The sequence below is a fragment of the Pristiophorus japonicus genome, chromosome 1 (assembly GCF_044704955.1).
Source record: "Pristiophorus japonicus isolate sPriJap1 chromosome 1, sPriJap1.hap1, whole genome shotgun sequence".
Classification (NCBI taxonomy): Eukaryota; Metazoa; Chordata; class Chondrichthyes; family Pristiophoridae; genus Pristiophorus; species Pristiophorus japonicus.
The window spans coordinates 200859451-200878491 of NC_091977.1; the positions used below are offsets into that span (position 1 = coordinate 200859451).

The following is a 19041-nucleotide window of genomic DNA, read 5'->3' on the forward strand; positions in this document are numbered from 1 at the left end:
CTTTTGAATCGGAAGGTCCTGGGTTCAAGCACATAATCTATCTGATACTTCAGTGCGGTATAGAGGCAATGCTGTAGGTTCTGACGAGAGATCATTGACCTAAAATGTTAACTCCCTCTCTCTCTCTCTCTCTCTCTCTCTCTCTCCACAGATGCTCCCTGATCTGCGTATTTCCAGCATCTTGTGTTTTTATTTCAGATTTCCAGCATCCCCAGTATTTTGCTTTTGTTTGCTGTAGGTTACATCTTTGGGATGAGGTGTTGAGTCAAGGTCTTGTCTACCTGTTGAATTGGGATGTCAAAAATCCCATGGCATTTTTTGAAGAAGAGCAGGGTCCTTCTGGTGCCTTGATCAATAATTATTCTTCAACCAACACCACTAAAATACATTAGTTAGTTATTTATCTCATTGCTGTTTGAGACCTTGCATGCACAAACTGACTGCTGCATTTGCCTACATAAGTGATTGAGCCTGCCTCCACCTCTCTTTCAGGCAGTGCATTCCAGATCTTAACCACTTGCTGTGTAAATGTTTTTTTTCCTCACGTCACATTTGGTTCTTTTGCCAATCACCTGTATCTGTATTACTCTTGTGCAGGCCAAACTTCGATTTAATGTGGTCTAGGCCTGCCCCTTGGCATGGCCTTGATAGGAATCAAAGTGGCAAGTCACCTGAAGCTACGTGCCCAGGCCCGAAAATTCACTTGACCCTGCCACACAAGTGATCCACTGATCTGCCATTGCTGCCAGCTGCACCATTCCACTTTCCCCTTGCTGAATAGCAGGGAGCTCCTTCTCCGTCATCATCTAAATGAGCACGTTGGTTTTTACTTGTTGCAGGCGCAGGCCCTGTTTCACCTCTCTGGGGAAACTCTGGAAATTCCAGGCCAATATAAAGGCTGTGGGGACTTGGTGTACTGCTTCTATGCCCTTTTTCCCTCTGATTTTTTTTACATCTAGGGGATAGGTGTTCCCTGGGGCAAAGATCAGGAAATTAACTCCCAAAGTGTCGACTGTACGATTTGAATTTCTTCAAATGAAATGAAATGTGATTCATTGAAGTTATGAGAGAATTCTCAATTCAAAGTTAGTACTACAGGTACCTATAAAAAGAAAGAAAATCAATCGCATTGGTTCTACATTCAGTCTGCAGTTAGCAGCCCTTCGTGTCGTATTAAGCCCACAAGTTTTATTGCAAAAAATTCTGGTGGTAAACTTTTATGCCTCTTTGCCCCAACACCTTGCAATTGAGATACATTTTTTTGTAGTACAAAATAATTCTAGATGCTTACTGTGACTGAGTCATTATCAGCTGCTTCACTGTAATGGACTTGGAAGTCTTGTAATGGTGACTGGGTAGTTAATGTGGTTTGACAGCTGGTTAATTATTAACCATTTGTTGAAACTCATGGCAGCAGTGGGGCAATGTGCAATCAGCTGATGGTGTGTTAGGCAACTAGTTGATGTGTATTCTATCCAACCTTCATCCTCCTCCTTCACCACCCCCACCCCCCCCCCCCCACCCCACAATGCAAAAAGAAGATAGCATTCTTGACTAAACTGAATAGTGCATTGTAACAGTGCATTTGATTATCAAAAGTGCTCGTCTTAGACTTGCAAATTCAATCAATTGTTTTATGTTCTTGACAAGTGAGGCTGAATAACTCGATTGAAATTTCTTCACCCCATATCACTACTGTTACTAATAAATGCTACAAAGTAGCAAATATGCTCAAATAGACTGTAGATGTTCTCCAGCTAAGAGATTTTTACCAATTTTTTTAAAAACACCCCTCTCCTTGAGTTATTCCTCCCCACTTATCCCTAAGACACTGGCATGTATTGTATGGTTCCATACTTGGATTCCTTGGCCAAGTGGCCATTTTGCATTCTTGAGCTAAGGCGGTGAATGCTAGCAATCAAGAATAAGACTCGTGGAGTTTTTGAAACCATTCCCCTCGCCGACAAAGTCCCACGTGTCTGAGGCCAATTGTAACACCCATAACCAATGCAGCAGGTAAAATCTGCTAACTCAACACACCTGGGGATAAAACCTACAACATTCCTGGTTTGTATCACTCCGTTCATTCCTGGGCAGTGATTTGTTAGGGAGCTTTTACTATTCTTTCCTTCGTGCAGATCTCTACCCTGGATATCTGATGTCTTCCATTGTCAATCCTTCAGTAAAAATCAACCTTGCAGCAGTAGATTAGTTGAGCTGGGTCTTTTTAAAGAGGGAACCATCCTGTGAAAGCTGCTTAAACAGCGCGATAGGTGAGTATTCTGCAAAGAAAGGCAAGTTAAAGGTTCTTTATTTATTTTAAATTTTAAAACGGCAATTAGATGTAAAAGTGTCTTGGGAATGCTTTTTACGTCTATTATTTTGTTGAAATTTTTTTAAAGTTTTCCCCCCTCCCGAGGCCCAACCGCATCCTCTGACTACATTTTTAAAAAAACCACTTGTTTTACTTAGTTTCCCCTGAACCGCCGAGAATAAAGGTACAACGCCCATTTTCTCGCCGGGCGATTAGTTTTAATTTGTTTTAACAAAAGTGGAACTTCTCGCCAGCACTACTAACCAAACATTCGTGGTTTTTCTGAGCAGGCGTTGAGAGGCTCATGGGAAAGTCTAGCCCATTAACATTTTAAACTATCATATTATTTAACACTGCCTTATTGCCGTGAAGTAAGATTTGAAGAAGCATGGGCACAGAGAGAAATCTACAAATGCTGCTCTGGTGAGAGTTTTCTCAGTGATCACACCTCACTGGTTTTAGAAAGCCTGCAGCCTTGCTGTTTTGCCAGTTTTGTCATGGGATTTGCTAGTTTGACACAACTTCTCTTGAAATTTGAAACCTGTTGCCTTTTCCCATAGCGAGTCATGGGTTCTCAAAGCTTGAAAATGAAATATTGCTGCCTAAAAGTAAAGTGCGCTCCGCTCGTTCCAGAAAGCAGTGAGATTCAGTTATTACATCACTGTACTTTGCCAGACATCTGAACCTCTGGGTGTGATTTTATGTTGCTGAGTGGTGGGTTTAATGCTGGAGCTGCCTGCTATAAATTGTTACTTTTTCTGCTTCAAAGTCAAATTTTTCCCTGGGGTAGAAAAGTTAATTTGAAGCAGATTAAAATTTGCTGAGCAATCTCCACAGCAATGGGGGTTCTTCAGTGAATCAAGGGCGCTTTTGCTGCCCTTCTTGTGCAAAGCTTCTGGCCTCCATATGATTGCACAATGGAGTTTGGGTAATTCTTGGCTTCAGCCCAGATTCCATTGTTAAGTGGCTGTGCCACTGTATTGCCTATTGGAAGCCCAATTTTCCTGCTGTTGCCAGATTTGTAGTACCTGCACTGCTTTCCCAGTTTTGGTGGTGGGACAATTGCATTGTGAGGTTGGAAAATGCAGTCCAAGACCTGGATGTCTCTTTCCCTTTCCCACCACAAGTGGAGTGATGGTCTTGCCTCATCCCTGCTGTGCATTCTCTGTGTGATTACATAATGGTGAACTCATTCTACAACTACGCGTTAGAGGTTTTCACAGAATCCTGGCTCATAAATGAAACAGATGCTTTTAAATAAAAAAAAGTTATTTATAAAATAATGTTACAAATCATGTGACTAACTACTGATCAGCAGTCGAGAGGTTAACAAAATTGCAAACAGGTGCTGGATTTTTACAAGTTGAAGCTAGTAAAAAGATGTGCCGCACCTCCCCGCCCTCCCCCCAACCCCCAACCACCACTTTGACATTATGTCAATGTTCCCTTGATGTCATGCAAACCTGCATGTGCATCCAGACTGGATAGGGAAAGCCAACAGTTTCTGGTGGTGGTATGAACTGGATACCTCCAGAACACTGTGGCTTGTGGTTTTGAAATATCTCTTGTTGCTGGTAAACTTTTTACAAAATGTGAATTCTCTGGAGGGAATGGTGAATAGCAATTGAAATTAAAAGTTCTTCTGCATCATAAGGTTTAACAGCCTGAAGTTGACTGTGGCGTGTTTTGTTCACATGCTGTATCCATGAAAGCCTGATTTCCATTTGTTTGGTGCTTTTGGTCTGGTTCAAAAGCGTAATTAACAGCATTGTAGAGCAGGCAGGAGGTTAGAGCTGAACCTGGCAGTTAGCCTACTGGAGACAGTAATACAGTATTACAATTACTTGTAGTGCAAAAACTGAAATGAAATGAGTGGAGCAGTACCTGTATGCTGAAGGGGTGGGGAGAGAAAAAAAGTGTGGGAACTTAAGTGGAGTGCACTCATGTGAACGGCATAAAAACAATCATGGGTTACAGAGCTGGCAGACTGAGCTGGTTGCTGAGTGCTTAACCCTTTGACAACTCTTACTCGCATTCTAACTTATTATATAGAATTAGTTTTGGGCTTTAAAAAAAAATTCAAATATATTTTTGAACGATGCAAAGACCTTTTCTGCAACTCTAAGCATTGGCAACTATGGTTGTTTATAGTCCCAGCTGTTATCTCTGGACTCATTGGTGTTTCCTAAAAGACTTTCACCAGAAAAATAAAACTCCAGGTGGAGTGCAGACTTCTGAATGTTTTCAGGATTGATGTGTTCCTCACCTCATTATTGATTTTACATCAGGTGCTGCCGTAAGACTCCTTGTTCACTGACCTGGTTGTGGGATATCAGGTGCAGTTCTTTAATTCACCTTGAAATGGTCACATTATGAAGGTCAAGTGTTATCTCTGTCTAAATCACTGTGAAACAATTAAAGGAAGTACGCTGGTGGCAATGTAACATTTCATATTTACAAGTAGAAAATGCTGAAAAAGGCAGCACCGACAAAGAGAGAGCCAATGTTTTAGGTCCATACTTCCATCAGAACTGAAAACTGCAGTAAGGTAGCCATGTTTCCATAGTTCAGTTTCATGCAACCTTTATATTTATCTTGTTTCTGTATACCAAGAGGTCACCTGCAGAAGGGTGGGACCTCAGTTGCCTTTTGGTCCAACTGTTTACTTTTTGGAGTCTGATCTTGTAATATAGGCCCCAAGTTTCGTGCCGCGGTGAAAACGGCGCACCTCCGAGCTGGGCGCCTGTTTTTCGTGCCGAAAACTGCGCCTAAAAAAAAAAGTCCAATATTCAAGGAGCTCGATGTCTGCTTGGTGCAATGCACTCTTCGCAGCAGGGGGCGGAGCCTAACACTCGCGCCAATTTTCTAAGTAGCAGGGGGCGGGTACAATTTAAATTAGCCTTCGTGGTGCCGGCAACCCTGCGCGTGCGCGTTGGAGCGTGCGCGCATGCGCAGTCTCAAACAAACATTGGCACTCAGCCATTTTTAAAAGGACTGCAGAAAAAGTGAAGATTTGTTTCTTGGACCGACTGACGCCGCCCCATAAGCGTGGCCGAACGGCCGAAAGAATCTTCATCAGCTGCGTGTGTCCTGTGTTCTTTCTTCGGCTCCCGGCCAGCCATTGACGCCGCTGCTATCTCATGGCCGAATGGCCTCACGTCCGTCCTTCCGCTCCTGATTCTTCGGCTGCCTTCGAGCCACTGACGCTGCCCCATAAGCGTGGCCGAACGGCCTAAAGAATCTTAATCAGCTGCGTGTGTCCTGTGTTCATTCTTCGGCTCCCGACGCCGCTGCAATCCCATGGCCGAATGGCCTCAAGTCCGTCCGGGTGCTGCATCTTCGCGGGGAATGAAGGCCTGCCTCAAGCACCGCAGCTCAGCTCGAAGGCTGCATCCCGCCTACCGCTGCCGTCGAGACACTGACGCCACACCCCTGCTTGTCTCCAACATGAAAGGCCTGCCTGAAGCACAGCAGCTCGAAGGCTGCTGCTGTTTCACACAGGTAGGAACATGGTTTATTTAATCTTTTCTTTGCTTATACATTTTTATTCAGGTTTGATTTATTTGTATAATATTTGTATAAATATAACTGAGGATTGATTGTAGAATTTAATGACTTCCCTTCCCCCCCCCCCTCTCGTTCCCTACGCCTAATTTGTAACATACGCCTGATTTTCTAAATTGTAGACAAGGTTTTTTCGAGCGTACACAAATCTTCACTTACTCCATTCTAAGTTAGTTTGGAGTAAGTTTTCACTACCAAACAGTGAAACAGCTATGCCACAACTTTTTTGGGAAAAAACTGTGGAAAGGACTAATTAGGAGTAAACATTATGGCGGCCAAGTTTCGCCATGATTTGCTCCTTATTTTTAAAAGAGCAACTGGGTCTAAGATACTCCGTTCTACACCAGTTGCTCTTTAAAAAATCAGGAGCAAATCATGGCGAAACTTGGGGCCATAATGTTTACTCTAATTGTCTTTCAAGTATCTGCAAAAATGTCTGGTCATAGTGATTCCTGTATGGTAGTGAAGTGTAGTTCAAATTAAGCAAAGTAAGTTCATAGGTCCCAGTAAGCCCCTTCTCTGCACAAACCACACACAATTTTCCTGACTGTGAAGCCGACCTAACCCAAGTTTACGTCGAAGTCTGCCAACTGTAAGGAAAACCCGATACAATCTCTCCCCAATTTTCAAGGGCAGTCACTATTTTAGTCCATTAATCCAATCCACACATTTCTGAAATACTGGGTTTAAACCCAATCTGGAAATCAGGTGAGATTGGAAGTAAAACCCTTTTACACAGGAATTTGAGTAAAATGAGAGAGCCCACTGAGTGACAATGGGAGAGAGCGAAGTCGTCAACAGTACAGTAATGGGCTGTGGTGCATAAAATTCCAGCATTTTTAAAAATGGAAATCTTATGCTAAAAAATTTTAATTCCGTTTTCTTCCAAAGCTTTTGGTCACCTGTCCTAATTTCTCCTATGTGGCTCGGTGTCTCATTTTTTTGTTGTCATACAGTTGTAGCGTCCAGAATCCGGGACCGAGGCCATTCCAGATTCCGCATTTTTCCAGACTTTGGATCGTCTTTCTGACGTCACGCATCCAGAAACACCTGAGCCCAGGTTCAGGTATTTCTGGATTTCGGAACGTCAAACCGAGGAGCTGTTCAGGCCGCCGGCCCTGTCGATGAGGTCACGGGCGGGGCCCCCGTCGCGGAGGCGCTGTTTGGGCGGGGCCCCCGTCGCGGAGGCGCTGTTTGGGCGGGGCCCCCGTCGCGGAGGCGCTGTTTGGGCGGGGCCCCCGTCGCGGAGGCGCTGTTTGGGCGGGGCCCCCGTCGCGGAGGCGCTGTTTGGGCGGGGCCCCCGTCGCGGAGGCGCTCTGAGGTAAGGGCACCGGCAGTGAGAAGCGGTGTGGTGAGTTCCGAGGTCAGACGGCGACAGGATCCCGAGGTCTCCGGGTCCGGATTCTGGAATATTTTACAGATTCCGAACCACCCTGCCACCGCTCAGTCCGGATTCCGGAACTCTGGATTTTGGACGCTGCACTGTGAAGCGCCTTGGAATGTTTTATGTTAAAGGTGCTATATAAATACAAGTTGTTGTTGGAACTACCTGAATACATTTCTGTTGAACCAAGCATGGTTTGGATTTGGATTAGTTGAGCCAAAGATTTGCAAATTGGATAAGACTGGATTTCTGATTCAGGAACATTTCAATATCTTCTTTGTACAAATATTGTTTTTAACTCTTGTTTTCTAATTCCTCTTCCTCTCAAAGTGTTGATTCAACATCAACTTGCATGCACATATTGCCTTTAACGCAGTAAAACATTCCAATGTGCTTCACAGCAGTGTAATAGGACAATCAAATTCTCACCAAGCCAAAGAAGGAAATATTGAGCAGATGGAGGGGGGTGACTAAAACTTGCTCCGAGAGGTCGTTTTTATGGAGAGGGGAGAGGTCTAAGGAGGGAATTTCAGAGCCTAGATAGCTAAAGGCACACCTGCCAATGGTGGAGTGAAGTGAATGGGAGATGCAGAAAGGGGACATGGCACTATGTTGCAGCGCAAGTCATTACCTTCAGAAGAGGAGATCACAGCTTCTCGGCTGACATGGACTAGTGACTATGCAGCAATGCTCCATATATGAACAGTTGTCTTTGAGAAATTCACTAGGAGATATCTAATGAACCAGAATCTTCAAAATATTTTTACCCTTGCCAGAAAGTGAATATGAAATAGTATTCAGTGCCTATGTTTTCAGTTTGTGAGCTATACAGTCAATTTAATGATCGAAGAAGCCCTGTCTGGGAAGACCCAGAGTACCCTCTGCTTTGTTGTGATAGACTGTGAATAGCACTAATTTTCATGGTTGTGACAACCGAAGCCAAGGCTTTTATCTTCTGTGTGAATTTGCTTGCAGTAGTAAAAAAAAAAACTCTCACTATAATATCTGCCCAAGGAGACGATGCAAATTCAATAACTTCCAAAAGAACCATTTATGGATTGGGACTTAAATTTGTAAATGGAAGTAGAGCTTTGTGCCTGTAACTAAAAATGGAAAATGTACTTTTAATACTACAGATAATCCTGCTCAGCTGCAATCTACAATACCTTTCACAAATAATCATTCCTTTTGTAAGAGGGGAACAAATGTGGAGATGTTTATATACAAATTACTGTCTGCTTGCACTATGTAAACCAGTATACCTTTCCGCAGCACTGACACCCTTCGTGAGCACTTTAGGGAAGAGTTATAGTTTTCTGTTCCGGGAAAATACCTCCCACTGGGTCCAAATTGTGCTGTAGACCATGATGTAAACCATCATGTATTCTTGCTGCACTCACCACTGTTTCATTGAACTTTGGTTACCATGGTTTCAGTGCAAACAAAGGCTAAAAAACTGATTTTTTTTTTAAATAGCTAAAGGCTGACAAACTATTTTGGCAACATCACAGTTGAGTTTTTCTCTGTACGATATTTAATAGCAATGAAGGGAAAGGATTCAAATTGACGGAGAGGAAGAATGAGACCCTACTGTGTGTTTCCATGCATTGGCTGTTTGTAGAGTACGATTATTGTGGACCATATGCAGGATTTTCTGAGGTAAAAATTTTTAAATGTAGGAAAAGTAAAATTGTGTTTTTGTATATTAGGTGTCGGAACAATAGGGTGCAGCTGGAGGCAAGTGTGGCAAATGAGAACAGATGTATTGTTGGGATTTATTTGGTTGCTGAAAGTTAAAAAGGCCTGGAGAATTCCTGTTGATTTCCCAGTGCTCTGAAAACCTTAGCTAAACAGCTGAATGTGGATTTTGAATGTTAACTTTTGGGGTACAAAAGATAATGCTTCAAGTAACATAATTGTCTGGGATAAGCTTTGTTGCTCCTTGCTCATGCTTTTTAGGAATGATGTGCAACATTGAAGTGCTGCAGTATTAGCAGAAAACAGGTAAGTGTTTGTAAATGCTGTACCAATCAAGACCGCATAGGAAAATCGGTGGCCCCTGCCCTCTTTATGTGCCAAGCAGCCCTAAAACCATTGACAAGTATACAAAAACTACATGTCATTAACAAAAAGAAATCGGAGAATATTTTAAACCTGATATGCAATGAGAGGTGGTGCAATGTGAAATTTGCTTTAACGCGCGGGTACACTACTTGCATGTTAACAAGTTTAGATTGTGGAAATTTGCATATTTTGCAGGCTGCGATAGAGTATGTTCCTTTTGTGCATTACAGGTGCAGCGTCGAGAATCCGGAACTCTCGGGACCGAGGCAGTTCCGGATTCTGGGCTTTTACGGACATTCGATCGTCTTTCTGACGTCACGAATCCGGAAACACCCCAGCCCAGGTTCAGGTATTTCCGGATTTCGGAACAGCAGAAAGGAGGGCGGGGCCCCGCCGCGGAGGAGCAGATGTTCGTACGGGTGTCACTGCCGAGGAGCTGGTGTTTGGGCGGGCCAGCCCCTCGTGAAGGTGGTTCGGGCAGGCCGGCGAGGAGGCCCCGAGATAAATGCAGCAGTGGCGAGGCGAGGCCTGAGGTCGGGTAGCAGCAGGGGCCCGAGGTTGGCGGGTCCGGATTCCGGGATATTTTATGAATTCTGGACAACCTGCCACAGATCAGTTCAGATTCCAGAACATTCTGGATTTTCGATGCTGCACCTGTATCATAACTGTTGGTCAAGTTGAATACAAGCTGCTGAATCGTACTGATCCTGGTTCCATTGCCCTATAACTATAAAGGATTGGGCAGTGCATATGAAATTCAGTCTGATTGCCCTATATTGATCCACTTCTGTAACATGTTGGTCTGTGGTCCAGCTGAAAGGGGATCTAAGGATGTTCAAACCCAAGAAAAAGATGGCAGCAAGTTGGATATTGAAATTTATAGGGAGTTTTACACAATACTACCTAATTTCTGGCTATTCAACCTGATCTCTTTGTTATATCACTGGAAAGCTGGTGTTTTTTGCATGATTAGATGGCCTTTTATTTTCTTAATAAACTCTCTTCATATTGATGCATTGACCAACTCCAGCAGAGAATTCTGGTATTCTTTTTCACAATAATTGCACTGGCTTTCTTCTCTCCTCAAAGCTGTAACTCTTGTGAGAAATGGTTCCATGGGTGCCAGGTACCCTCTACTGTTTCATCCAAGTAGGCATTCTTCATGCCTGAGCCTTGACAATGAGAGCTGGGGTCATCACAACCAAGCCCAGTTCCTGCCCATGTCCATCATGCACACTTTCTGGAAACACTGATTGCAAGCAGGAATTTTGAGCTGATGTGCTGTAATTGGCCTCAGCTGCTGAGGTCAGCTAACTCTGCACAGCCGAGTGTGTGAACCTTGGACCTTATGATCTGGATGGCTCCATTACATACTGACTCTGCTAACCGAGCCATCGGCAAGTTTCTGAACAACAATTTCAAAATTAAATTGAATATTCACCACGAGAAGAATAATCACATTTCCACGTAGGATCTTCACTGCAAACCTATTACATGAAGGCATCAGATGCTGCTTCTAATGTATGAAATATTTAACTAATAAATGAAAAATTAAGTAATTAACTATTCTCCCTTTAAAATTAATAAAGTATCCATGTTTAACCAGTTGAGTGCACTAGATGGGCCCAAATTTGCCCAGGAGTTGCTCTGTTTTTCTTTTGGAGCAACTTGATTTTTCTGGAGTATCTTAAAAATCCTCATTCTGCACATTTACTTTGCGCCAGGGTAAGTGAGTTAGTTCGGTTTTTTTTAGTTTCGTTTTTTTTTCAAAAGGGGGCGTTACCAGCCACCTATGCCTGTTTTGGCTATTTAAGCCAGTTTGGACAGCTAAACTAATTTAGGCCAGCGTATGTGACCACTTGTGACCGCACAGAAAACCCTTGCGGAGAGTTAAGAAATCAGCACAGGTAGGTACGTAATGACATGACTAAAGAATGTGAATAGGATCAAACAGCTATACAGTACATATGACAAACTTCGCAAAGTTAATTTACTATAAAACACAAGCATTCATGGAAGCTTAAACTACAAAAATAATAGTAAAGAGACAAAACATATTTGCATAACTTTTATTTGGATATTTTGAAAAATTTATCACCCCCCCCCCCCCGATCAAAACTCTGCTCTTCCTTCCCCCCCCCCCCCCCCCCAAATCAAAACTCTCCTCACTAAACAAAGCACATCAATAAATAAAACTCAAGTCCTCACTTGGCCAGGGATAAGTGCGGGACACACACTATGATGTGCAGCAGCCCGGCGCGCGTCGTGACGCCACTCGGCCTGGGGTGGGGTGGGACATCGGGTCCCACACTGCAGAGGAGCTACTGTGCATGCGCAAAACCTCCAGTGCACATGCGTTGAGCTGCCAGCATTCTTTTGAGCGCAGGGCCCTAGCTCCGCCCCCTAATTGAATTGCCTCGCCGCGCCAAGCCATGGGAGAGGCCACAGAGCGGCCAGAATGCGGGGACAACTTTTTGCCGCCGTTTTTATCCTAGGAAGTTGGCACACCTCGGGTGAGTGTGCCAAAAATCGGCAGGGGCCAAATTTGAGCCCGATGAGTGGTGTGACAGGATAACCCACAATAAGTAACTTCGCTAATATTTTTCATAATCAGCTGGGACCTGGGGAATATCCTCAATGTACTGTATAGATCAATGAATGTCTGTGTATTAGTCACAATGAAATCTTTGTTTTGTATATAAATCTGTATATAAAATTGACTTATGTCTGCAAAGCTACAGTACTTTAGAAAATATGGCAAAATGGTTGTGAATTGTACTGTCCTTTCATAGATGCATTATATTCAACAAAATTCTTAATCAAATAAGCTCATGGCAGGGCTTGACATGTTTTCTATCCATGAAAGCCACCCATTATGGTGATCTTGGATTTATTTTCTCCTCCCATTAATTGTGCATACAGTGCTAGCTGCGAGCAAGGGTGATGAGTAACAAGACAAATACACTTTTCAGTTGGGAAAATCTGAAAAAGGAACATTGTGATAAATTGTCTTTCCATGACCAATTAAATGTTTAATAGGCAAAGTAAGACCGTTTCCAATCGTGGAGTTTATTCATTGAGAACAGTGAAACTGCCCAATTAATTAACCTTGGACACTGGACAGATGTTAAAGACAAAGGAGATGTTTATTCCATCTACTGTGTCTGGCTAGATTCAGACCAGGGTATGAAGGGTGAAAACAGTTGCTTGCACATCAAATCACCGTGCAATCAAGGCCCCAGAAATCCCGGTTTCTCCTTCTCACTTGCGTTCGACTGGATTCTGGAAAAAAGAAGCGCACCTACCTGAAGCTGCTGCACCCACGCGAGATCCCGGTCCTAAAACCTCTCCTGACTGCGCATCGCAGTGCGTGCTCGTCAGCACGTGCGCAGGCCTGGAGCTGGAGTCACATGGCTCTGGGCAGCCAATCAGGTATAGTATATTCTCATTCTATGGGCCCAAGTTTCCACATGATTTGCGCCTGATTTTTAGGAGCAACTGGTGGAGAACGGACTATCTTAGAAATCGCAATTCTCCACATTTTTTTTTCTGCAGTTCTAGTCAGGTAGAACAGTTCCACTTTGGAACAGAATTTTTTCTTCAAAAGGGGGCGTGTCCGGCCACTGATGCCTGATTTGAAAGTTTCCACAGTGAAAACGTACTCCAAACTAAAGTAGAATGGAGCCAGTGAATATTTTTGTAGAACTGAAAAAACCTGTTCTGCACATTTAAAAAATCAGACGCAGGTTACAAATTAGGCGTCCAGAACGAGGTGGGGGGGGGGAGGGAAGGGAACTCATTAAATTCTACAATAAATCCTTATTTCTACTTCTACAAATATTATACAAATAAATCCAACCTGAATAAACATTTATAAGCCAAGAAAAGATTAAATAAACCATCTTCCTACCTGTGTGAAAGTGCTTCAGCCAGGGAGAATTCTGCAGCCGTTCGTGCCGCTGAGAGGGAGGGGGGGGGGGTAAAAAGCCGTTCGTGTCGCAGAGAGAGAGAGACGCGGGGAGCGGGTCTGGTCGGCGGTGGGGGGGGAGAGAGAGCAGGAGCTGGCCGTGGGAGGAGCCTTATTCACGCAGCCCCAGTGAGGCCATTCAGCCAGGGCTAGGGGCTGCGTGCTTCGGGCCCCTCCCACACAGTTCGGCGCCTGGAGCTACTGCACTTGCGTGCCGACTGTAGCGCGCATGTGCAGAGGTCCCGGCACTGTTTTCAGCGCCGGGACCTGGCTCCGCCCCCCCACAGCTCGTGCTGGCTGCGCCGAGGGCCAGATGGCCTACAGGTAGGTGGAGAATACCGAGGATTTTTTTAGGCGCGAAAAACGGGCGCCCAGCTCGGAGGGGCGCCTGTTTTTTTTCTTGTGGAAACTTGGGCCCATAGTAATAGAGGAGTTTCGTAAGTCCGAAACTCTTATTACTATGAATGAGAAATACCCTCAAATACCCAAGCACTACCTAAAACATTAAAAAAACACCTCACATAAATGCACTATAGAAATTGAAGTTGATAGAAATGTTTTTGAAAAAAGAAATTGTCGATTTAAAAAAAAAGTTTTAATTATGGTTTAAAATAAAATTACCTGAGTGGGCAGGATTTTTAACAAATGTATTTTTAAATTTTATTTGAATGTTTTTGATATGTTTTTAAACTCTTACACTGGTAAAAGTAGGCTATGCGCCTGCTTTTACCAGGCGCAAGAGTTTTAAGGACATTCGCAGGGCAAGAGATGGGCACATAGCCTAATCTCTGTCGTGGGAATGTCCTCGCTCCCGATATGCAGCAGATCTGTCGAGCCAGAAACTTGACGGATCAGAAAAGCCGGTTTTCAGCGCATGCGCATTGCGGCTTTTCCATTGCCTTCCCGGGTCCATAGAAACTCCGTACGGACCTGGGGAGGCCGCGATATCTGGGCCATAATTATCGTTGCACTTAGTTCTTCAAGTCTTGTAAAACCTGTAGAGGTTGAATTCTTTTTTAAAAAAAAAAACTATTTGAATTTCTTTTCCATTTACTGATCACTGATCTGGTAAGGGTCTATTTGCAATGATAAAGATAGTTTTAAATTACGCAGGTTTTGTATTGCCACTGGTGTAGTGAAACTCCTCCTACGTGCTCTCCTGTTGTTCATTACTGTCAGTCACCTGAGGTTTTAAACACAATTCTGCACAGCCTATAAACAGATGCTTATTGTTCTCGAGTGCCAAGTTGCCGAAAGGTAACACAATGTATTGGGTAGTATTTGGTCACTGCCAAAATGTGTTTTTTTAAATTGGGATAACATCAGGAGATCCAGATTAAAATTCTAAATGGTAGCACAGTAGGTACAGTACTATAAATTGTATGTTTCGTTTGTCATAAATTGTGCAAGCTTGAACAAAAAGCGAATTGTCAGACTAGCAGCTTGATGCACTGACTGTCTGATCTGTTCATCGACAGTATTGTACAACTAATATTTGCTGTACTGGAGCAGACCAGTTAGTGTAAGCTTCAGTATAAAAGGAATCCAGACAAAAAGCCGACTTGTTTATTTTGTGCAAAAATTTGTTGCAAAATACGCTCAGTGATGACATGTTAAGATCTTGTGCACAGATTTTTTCAGATTGCTAATTTAATCCCAGCTGACTGGCAGAACACTTGTGACTTTTTCAATTTTGCTCGTCTGTATGTAGACCACTGGTAAATCCCTTTTCTCCTCCTCCTCTTCTCTTCCCCACCCCACTCCCCTTTGCTGCAAGATTACAGTCCAGTGAGTCAAAATTGTCATTCTCATAAGCAACAAGTTTTCAGTTAAGGGTCCATCTTGTTGGGAATGTTGAAAGCACGAAATCAGAACAACAATAATTTGGTTATGTAAATATTTAGAGACCTGAACATTTAAAATGGTTAATGTTTAAAAGTCTTAACTAGGCTCCTCTGGACTTCACACAGACATTACATTCATTAAACCACTTTAATACTTTAAATTCTGACACAACCAGCTTATCATGAGGGAGTTAGGTATGGCCCTTACGGCTGAAGGGATCAAGGGGTATGGAGAGAAAGCAGGAAAGGGATAGTGAGGGAATGATCAGCCATGATCTTATTGAATGGCGGTGCAGGCTCGAAGGGCCGAATGGCCTACTCCTGCACCTATTTTCTCTGTTTCTATGAGCTATAGAACCAGAAGATTTGCCAAAAAACATCTCTCTTCATCCTCCCTTCAAATCAGTGAATACAATTTATTTCTGAGCATGTAAATGTCGAATGTTAAACTTCAGGAGCAGAGGTTCACATCAGAATCAGTCATAGAAAATGTTTTTTCACCGAACTTTTTAAAAAAAAAAAAAAAAAATTTTAAATTCTATTTTTAACCAGAAGAGACAGATAGAAGATAATTGGCAAAAGAGGGGAGATGAGAATTTTACGCGGCGAGTTATGATTGTGGAATGCGCTACATGAAGAGGTAGTCGAGGCAGATTCAATAATAACTATTAAAAGGGAATTGGATATATACTTGAAAAGAAGAAATATTCTATGAACAAAGAACAAGTGATTGGGACTGATTGGACAGCTCTTTCAAAAAGCTGGCACTGACACGATGGGCCAAATGGTCTCTTTCTGTGCCGTATGATTCAATGATTTTATTCTATAACTCTTAGGCATTCCCTCGGAGTCGAGGATGACTTGCTTCCACACTAACGTGAGTTCTAAGGTGGCTGATGAGTCTGATGCGGGATCTACAGACTCTGTCGCAGGTGGTGGTTGAAGGGACGGGTGGGTGAGGTGCTTGGTTTGTCGTATTTTCCTTCCGCCATTTGTACATTCTATAACTAAAATGTATCTAACCAGTAAACTTATTAATCAGGACACCATAATTACTTCTCCTTATTCACAAATAGCATGTCTGCATATGCTGACACATTATATTGTGTTTCTGTAATGTCACCTCAGGGCTCTGATCATTTCTGATGGATGAAAGTCAGGGCTACTAATTGGCACAGCAGTCTGTGACAGATCCTGTGAATTTTTATACTTATGGTCACTGCGATTTGTTGCTGGAGTATCTCAATGTTATACCCTGTATTAAAAAAATCCTGGGTAATCTGTAAAGGCTGATTTTGGGGCAGATCTAAATGATAAATAACCTACAATTCAGATATGTGGGTATTTCTGACTCGACTCTTAATTTCTTGTGACGTTACATTTGGTGATTTATAATCTTCCCTCCCCTGCTTGCAGGTCTTTGGTTGGCATCATACTTTAGTGCAATGGTATACTAGCTACAGAATGAGCTTTAAAAATTGCAGGTGCATAGTCACTAAGATACTGAATTACAGTAATTGGAATTCTTACTCTAGTGTTCTCATTCACTCTGATTTTGACCAGATAACAAGTACAACAGCCTTAAAATGGTTTCTTTCTTTCTTGACTGAAAATAAGTAACACTCAATAATTAGGTCTTCAGTCCTTGCATCATGAGGTATCCAGTTTTAAGGTCTACAATTGGCCAGCACTGAGGTCCTATTGGCTGGTTTCCTCAGAGAAAGTGTTGCTGCTATGTAACTGAGGTGTCTCTGTATTGGATGCACTGAATAAAGTGTAGGCTGATTGGTGGTCTCCCCTTTGTTTTGAAGGATCTGAGAGTTATGTATTCCATGCCAGTGCAGTTACAATTTCCCATCTGTGTTAACCGTTAGAAACTGTCTTTCTTCAAATGCAATGCAAGTGAATATTGTCAATAATTTTGTCTCTATATTGCTAGTTCTGGGAAGTGGGCTAGAGCTAGAAGTGCAGTGGCTCTTGAACAGTATTTGAGCTGTGGCTCAGTGGTAGCATACCTGCCTCTACCTGTCTACCCGTCGCAGATTCATCTGTCCATGATCACACTGGGAGCAGTGATCACCGCACAGTCATTGTGGAGACTCAGTTTGGTCTTCACACTGAAGGCACCTTCCATCGTGTTTTGTGGCACTACTACCATGCTAAATGGGATAGATTTAGAACAGACAATTAGCAGCTCAGAACTGGGCACCTCATGAGGTGCTGTGGGCCATCGCAGCAGCAGAATTGTATTTCACCACAATCTGTAACCTCACGGCTCGGCTTACCCTTCACTCTACCATTATCATCAAGCCAGAGGACCAACCCAGTTCAATGAGGAGTGCAGAAGAGCATGCCAGGAGCAGCACCAGGCATACCTAAAAATGAGGTGCCAACCTGGGAAACTGCAACACAGGACTACATGCATGTTAAACAGCAGAAGCAGCATGCTATAAACCGACCTAAGCGATCCTACAATCAACGGATCAGATCAAAGCTCCGCAGTCCTGTCACATCCAGTTGTGAATGGTGGTGGACAATTAAACAGCTAATGGGAGGAGGTCCCATGAATATCCCTATCCTCAATGAAGGTGGAGCCCAGCACACGTGCAAAAGACAAGACTGAAGTGTTTGCAACCATCTTCAGCCAGAAGTGCCGAGTGGATAATCCATATTGATCTCCACCCGAGGTCCCCTCCATCACAGAATTCAGTCTTCAGCCAATTAGATTCACTCCACACGATGTCAAGAAGCACTGAGCGCACTGGATACAGCAAAGACTATGGGCCCTGACAAAATCCTGACTGTCGTGCTGAACACTTGTACTCCAGAACTAGCCGCGCCTCTAGCCAAGCTGTTCCAGTACAGCTCATCATCATCATCATCATCATCATCATAGGCAGTCCCTCGAAATCGAGGAAGACTTGCTTCCACTCCAAAAGTGAGTTCTCAGGTGACTGAACAGTCCAATATGGGAATTGCCGTCTGTCACAGGTGGGACAGACAGTCGTTGGAGGAAAGGGTGGGTGGGGAGTCTGGTTTGCCGCAAGCTCCTTCCGCTGTCTGTGCTTGTTTTCTGCATGCTGTTGGCAACGAGACTCTGCTCAGCGCCCTCCCGGATGCTCTTCCTCCACTTAGGGCGGTCTTTGGCCAGGGACTCCCAGGTGTCGGTGGGGATGTTGCACTTTATCAAAGAGGCTTTGAGGGTGTCCTTGAAATGTTTCCTTTGCCCACCTGGGGCCCGCTTGCCATGTAGGAGTTCCGAGTAGAGCGCTTGCTTTGGGAGTCTTGTGTCAGGCATGCGAACAGTGTGGCCCGCCCAACAGAGCTGGTCGAGTGTGGTTAGTGCTTCGATGCTGGGGATGTTGGCCTGATCGAGGACACTAACGTTGGTGCGTCTGTCCTTCAAGGGGATTTGCAGGATCTTGCGGAGACATCGTTGGTGGTATTTCTCAAACAATATGAGGTGTCTACTGTATATGGTCCACGCCTCTGTGCCATACAGGAGGGCGGGTATCATTACAACCCTGTACAGCATGAGCTTGGTGCCAGATTTGAGGCCCTGCTCTTCGAACACTCTCTTCCTCCAGGTGGCCGAAGGCTGCGCTGGCGCACTGTAGGCAGTGTTGAACCTTATCGTCGATATCAGCCCTTGCTGATAATGAGCTCCCGAGGTATGGAAAGCTGCTTCAGTACAGCTACAACACTGGCATCTATCCGAAAATGTGGAAAACAGCCCAGGTGTGTTCTGTCCACAAAAAGCAGGACAAATCCAATCCAGCCAATTACCGCCCCATCAGTCTACTCTCAATCATCAGTAAAGTGATGGAACATCAAGTGGAACTTACTCACCAATAACCTGCTCACCGATGCTCAGTTTAGGTTCTGCCAGAATCACTCGGCTCCA

The 19041-nt window shown here is 43.8% G+C and overlaps 1 protein-coding gene across 1 annotated transcript in view; it reads left to right on the forward strand.

The window, feature by feature from the left end:
• Window positions 1-19041, forward strand: part of iqgap2 (IQ motif containing GTPase activating protein 2) — a 405429-nt gene that overhangs the window by 58799 nt on the left and 327589 nt on the right. The window lies entirely within an intron of this gene.